The sequence below is a fragment of the Nicotiana tabacum genome, chromosome 8 (assembly GCF_000715075.1).
Source record: "Nicotiana tabacum cultivar K326 chromosome 8, ASM71507v2, whole genome shotgun sequence".
In the NCBI taxonomy this organism is placed as follows: Eukaryota; Viridiplantae; Streptophyta; class Magnoliopsida; order Solanales; family Solanaceae; genus Nicotiana; species Nicotiana tabacum.
Genome location: NC_134087.1, coordinates 33,627,846 through 33,635,721, shown reverse-complemented (window position 1 = coordinate 33,635,721; position 7,876 = coordinate 33,627,846).

Sequence of the window (7,876 nt, the reverse complement as noted above, 5' to 3'; positions counted from 1 at the left end):
ATTCACCATTCCATACTGATTTCTATTACTCTAAGGTCTAACTTTTCCTTCTGGAAATCACTAACTTATTTCTCGAAATGAGGATATGACTTTATGCCTATACTCTTTTGTTGTCTCAAGGCCTGGATCCTCTCGTCTTTTCCTTCACTTCACTATATATTCCGTAATACTATCATTTTTTTCTACCATTGTCATCTGTGTACCACATCTTACTCATAATGCTTCATTAACTCTTTTCTTATTTCCCGCTAACATTTATGCCGATCACTTTATTCTGAAAACTTGAACAAGAAATTCTTTTGCTTTTAGCTTCCCTTTGCTTCATCCAGTGGCTCTTCAAGTTGCTTAACATTCTCGCTTTACTAGGGACGCGAGCCACACAAAGGTAATATTTATCCCTTAAAGTCTTATAGTGCATGTCTTTGTAATACTCATATCTGGCTGCACTATTTTAGAGTGCACCATCTAGGCATCTCATAAAGAGATCTATTAGCACATTTACAATATCCTTCGGAAATGTCAACTGACGCAATCAATTCATCCATCATATCTTCTTATACCACTTTTGTTAACCCTCATAGGGAATATCTGGAACAGGTGCGACCAATTGTATATACCTCTGTTACTATTCAATATAACTCAAAAAGCTTATGTTTCTCTGCCTTAATTATAAACGCTGTTAACTTTCGTTAACTGGGTACCTCACACCCTTTTTCACCTTGCTCCTTTTACTTGTTGAAACTTGTACTTATCTTTTTAATCTCTCATTGTCTTTTACCATTAAGATGGATAGGCATTCTTGACTTAAGGCTTCTTATCAGGAAGCTTACACCTTTCAGTACACCCATGATCTACTAAAGACCTCACATTTACTTATCGTAGGCATCATACAAAAAGTCAATTCATCTAACTCAGCTCTTCCACAACTATCTCTCTTTCCAACCTTCTTTCCGGATGTAGGTATTATCTTATTGCGAATAAAATAGAATTTCGGAACTTGAATTCTTATAAGTGAGCTCTACCACATGATCTAGAGTAAGAAGAAAAAGTGACAATCCTAAATGCCCTGTAGCCTCCTGCTTATAAGTGTGGTGCACTACACACCCATAAACAAGACTCTACTAGACATGGCTTGTAGACTCCCTAGGACAGAACTGCTCTGATACCATTTTTCTCACGACCCAAACCGATGGGCCACGACGGGCACCCCGTACCATACTTAACCGAGTACCAACATAATGTATCTTTCTTATTACATCATTATATACACGTGATATACGAGCCTAATAGGCCAACAAGATCCTTTATAAACTCAAAACATAGACCGAAAAGGCCGTACAATCTTTCACCTATGTGACATATGCCTACAAGCCTCTAAGAGTACATAATTGTCATATAGGTCGGGATAGAGTCCTGCCATATGAAACAATACATGTCTAAATCATATTAATCAAACACGCAACTCCGAAGCAAATGGAGCACACCAACATCTTCCGCTGAGTTGATAGCCTACTTGGAAGGCTCTCGACCTGTCTATCTGGACCTGCGGTCATGAAACGCAGCGTCCCCAGGCAAAAGGGACGTCAGTACGAATAATGTACTGAGTATGTAAGGTACATAAATAAGCACATAACAGACATGGAGGAAATATAGAATAAATGACTCCACTTGTAAATTTGAAAACTTTGTAAATCATAAAATAATTATAGTATCATGCATATGCGTGTGAATGTCATGTCATGCATAGGTATATGTCCCATAACATCATCAGCCTCTGAGGGCATCCCATCATATCATCTTGGCCACTGTGGGCAAAATCATTAACGTATACCAGCTGATCAGGTGGTGGTGCGTATATAACGTCATAACCTTTACCATATCCCATATACATATATATATACATACATATATACGTATATATAACTCCATCTGGTCATGGGTCAATGCATGAAAAGTATGTTAATAAAAATTTTCGGAATTTCATAAGACCATTTTTCCTTTGAGTAATATCATAAAGTAAACTCTTTTCAACTTTCGCATTTTTCTGAGACCCATGAACAGATGATAGAATATTATGACACATGAAAATTGAAGAACATAGATATCTCTAATACTTCTATGAATAGAGTTATTTATGGAATTGGTGCATTTTCTCGTTTCTTCTGTATAACTTGGACCATGCCGAAAAGAAAGAAAGGATGGTCTTAACATACCTGAACCGATTCCCTTTTTGCGAAAACGCGTAATGGAGGACCGAAGTAGGGAAGAATCCGTATAATATTTTTGAGAAAGATTGCACCGTGCTCCCTTAGAATTTGTAAAATCCCCGGTTGCTAAGTATTAAGTAGTCTTGTATGAGATTTGATTGTAGCAAATCACATATACAATTTGTATGAGATTACACACGGTCTTGACAATATACTAGTTCCAACCTTTGTCAAATTTGGTTTAATTTTGTGCTAAAATGATGTTTGTATCTTTTAGTCTTAAGGGGGAGTAAGCAAGCATTAGCTTGTTGTGCTAAAATGAAGATTTGTATGCAAATCTCCTTCAGAAGACTAAAGAAGGGGTGAATTATTTAATGGACACCTTGCTACATAACACATGAGTCACAAACCACTTAATGGACACCTTGCTATAATAATACATGAGTCATTTAATGTATTGTCATGTGGCTGCCACATTTTTTGCCTTTGTCTTTATCCAAAGACTTCAATTAATCCACCACTAATTATTAATTAACTAGGTAATGTCCCATTACCCATTAATTAACCAATTACCCGCATAATTAAAAATTATTTCTACTTTCTTAAAATACTACTCACTTTTTACATATCTTATACACCTTACTATCATGGTCATGTGGTACCTTGTATGACACTAGTCTATAAATACCGAGTATTTTAGCTCGGGCCATATTTTATCCCAAAATACTAAATTTCAACGAAATTCATTTTCTTCGACTTGCTTCCCCTCTCACCTTCACGAATTTATTCATCGCTTACAATCCTTATAATCTCCAAATAATCTTTTCCTTGGACTGATGTCAATTACCTTACGACAAATTCAATGTACAAAACTACAGGGTGCAACATCGTCTAACTTAATATTGCGAAACGTAACATCACCGTAATGTAATATTGCAATGCATAACATCACTGTAATGTAATAATTCAAGGCGTAACATCATCGTAATATATTACTGCAGGACGTAACATCATCATAATATATTACTGCAGAGGGTAACATCATCGTAATATATTACTGCAGAGCATAACATCGTCGTAATATAATACTACGGGAGGTAATATCTCATTTCCGATCTTATGTCAATTTACTTGTGGCATACTTTCATGTACACAAATATGGGTTGTAACAGTTTGCGAAGCTCTGAGGTAATTGGTCTATGTGTTCGTGATGAGGGTCCCGCCTTGGCATAGATAAAGCTGGTCAACTGAGTCTCCACCATTTGCCTATGCATTCGCGATGATGGTCCTGCGTTTGCATAGAGTCGAGCTGAGTAAGCTTCTTATTCGCGATTAGGACATCACATTCGCAATGAAGAATTTTGGATTGAGGTAATTTTGTACTTCACGAATGCGAGGTTCTTCCGCGTTCGCAAAGAAGGGATCATTAGGCAGTTATAAACATTTCAAAAACGAGGGTTTAACAATTTTTATCAAAATTTGAGATAGAGAGCTCGGATTTGGAAGAAATTTTGGGGGATTTTCAAAAGAAGCTATTGGGTAACGATTCTTGACTCATTTATGATTATATTCCATTAATTTATAGTTGATTCTATCCTTTAATTTCGAATTTGGGTTGAAAAATTTGGGAAAATGGGAAAAGTTCTTTAACCAAATTTTTGAGTTTTGATTAGGATATTGATATCAGATTTGGATAATTTTCATATGAGTGAACTCGTAAGTGAATGAGTGTTCGTATTTTGTGACTTTTACTAGATTTCGAGACATGGGCCTGGATCAACTTTTGGGGCGATTTTCTAGTTTCTTGCTTAAGCCCTGATTTCATTAATTAGATTAGTTTCTCATAGTTATATTTATGGTATGTAATTGCTTTTAGTTAGATTTGGGCCATTCAGAAGTCAGAAAATCATGGAAAAGGCATTCTTACTGATTAATTGAGCTTGATTCGAGGTAAGTGGCTTGCCTAGCCTTGTGTGAGGGAAATCCCCTCAGGATTTGGTACTGTTGTGATACTTCTGTGATATGTGAGTGTCATATACGTGAGGTGATGAGTGCGTACACAGGCTATTTGTTGTAAAATCTGATTCATACTGAATAAGAACCTGTTTCATCTTGATTGAATTATATCAGCATGTGTAGTTATCATGTTTAGCCTAATATCGCATGTCTAAGTGTCCTAAATGCTTGTTTGAACTCTATGCAGCATGCTTAGTTGATTTCCTATTTTTCATTTATCTGTATCTGTCTAACTGTAGAATTCTTGATGTTAATTATTGTATTCATCGTTTTTGAGCTGTGTGTTTACTTTGGGACTACGAGGTGGTACCTCTGGAGATCCCCCTGCACATTTACTTTTGAGACTACGAGGCAGTACCTTGGGAGATCTCCTTGCATATCTATTTTTGGGACTACGAGACGGTATCTCGGGAGATCCCCTACTGTTTTATCCCTATGTGTTATGCCATTATTTTTTGTTGTTTTCTTTTGTTAAATTTCCAGATTCTTATTACACGGCAATATTTTTCGGCCTTATTTATTATATATACCGGTAGGGCCCTAACCTGACCTCATCACTACTCTACCGAGGTTAGGCTTGGCACTTACTGGGTACCGTTATGGGGTACTCATGCTACTCTTCTGCACATGTTTTTGTGTGCAGATACAAGTACTTCGTATTAGCCTCATCATCAGTGAGCAGTGAGACTTTGGAGACTTCAAGGTATATCTGCCGTATCCGCAAACCTCGGAGTCCCCCTATATTCCCTCTATGTCATTTACCTTTCCGTACTTTTTCTTAGACTCTGATGTATAGAGATACTCAGTTTTTCTTCTATAGCTTGTGAATTATGATTTTTTCGGGTTTTGGGAATACTGTGTATACTCGAGTGCTAGGTTACTTGTACATGCCGAGTGACATTTATCATTTTATAGTTACCTGTTGCAGTCTTGTTGTTCAATTTTGTTTTCATTTATGTTATTTCGCATTTTGTTAGGCTTACCTAGTTGTAGAGACTAGGGGACATCACGACGTGTTAAGGAAGTAGATTTGGGACATTATAAGTTGGTATCAGAGCTCTAGGTTCATAGGTATTGTAAGTCACATGCAGGTTTAGTGAAGTCACATGGATCGGTACGGAGATGTCTATACTTATCTTTGGGAGGCTATGGAACTGTTAGGAAAATTTCGCTTCTTTGGATTCCTTATCGTGCAAAATTGTTGACCTCAAAGTTCTAAACTTCTGTCTTCTATTCTCTCACAGATTGTGAGGACACATACACCCGGATCAGATGACCAAGCACTCGCACCCCCTCATAGGGGCGTGAGAGGTCGGGGCCGGGGTAAAGGCCGAGGACATCCACGTGGTGTAGCTAGAGCACCCGCACGAGCTGCTACAAAGGAGCCACCAGTAGCTCCAGTCGGAGCGCATGCACCTGAGACGTCTGTTACTGTACCGGCTCTTTAGGAGACCCTTGCACAGATGTTCCGTACTCTAGCTCAAGCAGGGTTGATTCCACTTGCTCCTGCCGTGTCTCAGGTCGGGGAGGGGCACAGACTCCCGCCGCCAGCATCCCTGAGCAGCAGGTTCAGGTCTATCAGGTTCTAAAGGTTATACCAGTACAACCGGTAGCCCCAATTTGGCCCGAGGGTAGGGCAACAACTTTTGAGGAGGAGCAGCTCAGGCTCGAGAGGTACAAGAAGTACCACCCTCCTACTTTCAGTGGCTTGGCATCAGAAGATGCCCCGGGTTTTCTTGAGAAGTGCCACCGTATCCTCCGTACTATGGGTGTAGCAAAGTCGAGTGAGGTTTCTTTCACAGCGTTCTAGCTTAGAGGAGCGGCCTATCAATAGTGGCATGCTTATGAGTTGGGTAGTCCAGCTAAGGCAGCTTCACTTACTTGGACTCAGTTCTCAGATATGTTCTTGAGGGAGTATATTCCCCAGAGAGTATGTCCCTTAGCGCGCCGAGTTTGAGCAGTTGCGCCAGGGTGCTATGACTATGTCAGAGTATACAGTTTGTTTTAGTGATTTGGCGAGGCATGCACCAGCCTTGGTTGCTACAGTTTGAGACAAGGTCCTTCGGTTTATCGAGGGGCTCCATCCCAATATCAGTATTAGCATGGCTTGGGAGTTGGATATGGATATTTCCTACCAGTAGGTTATGGGTATTGCTAGAAGAATGTAGGGCATGCTTGCTCGGGAGAGAGAGGAGAGGGAGGTCAAGAGGTCTCGAGAGTTTGGCTCTTATACTAGTACTTGTGCCCCAGCTGCAGGTCGACATGGCAGGGGCTATGTGAGTCGCCATATTCATTCAGCACTTCTAGCCGCCAGTGGTATTCCAGCTACTCCTAGGCCCCAGGACCTTATTATGCACCACTAGTATCTAGCGTACCTCCTGTATGGGTGCTTTCAACGGTCAGTCCAGCAGACCTGGCCCGAGCTAGCCACAACAACCACGCCCTCCGAGAGCTTAATTTGAGTGTGGCAACACTCGCCATATGGTGAGGGATTTCCCCAGACTTAGGAGAGGTTCACCTCTACTAACTTCTCAGGCTCTACGTGCTCCACCGGATCCTCAAGGTATGATTACACCACTAACAACCACTCCACCCACTCAGCCAGCTCGAGGTGGAGGTTGGGCAGGTAGAGGTCGTCCTAGAGGAGGAGGCCAGGGTAGATATTATGCCCTTCCTTCTCGTACAGGGTAGTTGCATCCGACTCTGTCATTACATGTATTATTCCGGTCTGTCATAGAGATGCGTCAGTTTTATTTGATCCAAGCTCCACCTATTCCTACGAGTCCTCTTATTTTGCCTTGTATTTGGGCATATCTCGTGATTCTTTGAGTTCTCCTATTTATGTGTCTACACCTATGGAAGATTTTATTATTGTTGACTGTGTGTATCGGTCATATTTGGTTGTTCTTAGTGGTTTTGAGACCAGAGTTGATTTATTATTGCTTAGTATGGTAGACTTTGATATTATTTTGGGCATTGACTGGTTTTTGCCCCATTATATTATTCTTGATTGTCATGCTAAGACCGTGATGCTGGATATGCCAGGATTACCGCGGTTATACTGGAGAGGTACCTTAGATTATACTTCCAGCAGAGTTATTTCATTTCTTAAATCTCAACGAATGGTTGAGAAGGGGTGTAACGCGTATCTAGCTTATGTGAGAGATGTCAGTATTGATACCTCTATAGTTGTGTCAGTCCCATTAGTGAGGGATTTCCCACATGTATTTCCAGCTGATCTTCCGGGCATGGTGCCCGAAAAAGATATCGACTTTGGTATTGATTTGTTACTGGGCACTCAACCCATATATTCATTCATATTGTATGGATCCTTAGTTGAAGGAGTTAAAGGAACAGTTATAGGAATTGCTTGATAAGGGCTTCATTTGGTCCAAGTGTGTCACCTTGGGGTGCCTCAGTCTTGTTTGTGAAGAAGAATGATGGTTCTATGCGAATGTGCATTGATTATCTCTAGTTGAACAAAGTTACATTAAAGAACAAGTATCATTTGCCTCATATTGATGACATATTTGATTAGTTACAGGGTGCCAGAATGTTTTCCAAGATTAACTTGCATTCAGGCTATCATCAGTTGAAGATTCGAGAGCCAGATATCCTAAAGACTACTTTAAGGACTCATTACGAGTTCCTTG